Genomic DNA, 527 nt, shown 5'->3' with positions numbered 1-527 from the left:
CATTTTAAATCCCAAGAGATAACTTTCAAAGTATTTCTTCAACTCGGTGTATTCTCTCTGAAGTATTATTTATTTTAACCTAAAGTAAAATCATTCTTATTTTGTAAAGTCATAATTTTGCCATCCTTTTGTCAGTCACGTTCTGTATTATTTAGATGGGAGGCATCATTGAAAATTTCCTCACCTCAATTGCGTGTTTGTTTTTTTTTTTATATTTGTAGCAAAATCACATTTGGAGGCGCTGGGTATCGATCCCAGTACCTCTCGCATGCAAAGCGAGCACTCTACCACTTGAGCTACGCCCCTTCGTTTTATGCATCTTACACTTTCCGAGTTTATTCCGTCAATGTTTCAACACAAAATTTTGTATCCAGTTTCTAAGAAACGTCAGATTTTACATTGCACTCTCCGCATATTTCAAAACAAGAATAATTTACAGCACACACTTCTCTCCTGTAAAACGTAATTGGCGATAAGCACTGCAAGAGTGAAATCAAATTGTGAAGGTCTCCTCTAAAACTTTACAT

At 35.5% G+C, this 527-nt stretch overlaps 1 non-coding gene across 1 annotated transcript; it reads right to left on the bottom strand.

Moving 5' to 3' along the window:
- Nucleotides 1–233: 233 nt before the first annotated feature.
- TRNAA-UGC (transfer RNA alanine (anticodon UGC)) lies at nucleotides 234–306 on the bottom strand. Its single transcript has one exon. It is a non-coding gene; the product is annotated as a tRNA-Ala (tRNA).
- Between the last annotated feature and the right edge of the window lie 221 nt (nucleotides 307–527).

Source organism: Tachypleus tridentatus, chromosome 6, assembly GCF_004210375.1.
Source record: "Tachypleus tridentatus isolate NWPU-2018 chromosome 6, ASM421037v1, whole genome shotgun sequence".
Taxonomy (NCBI): Eukaryota; Metazoa; Arthropoda; class Merostomata; order Xiphosura; family Limulidae; genus Tachypleus; species Tachypleus tridentatus.
The sequence above is the reverse complement of the archived record's forward strand: the minus strand, read 5'-3'. Positions and strand labels throughout refer to the sequence as shown.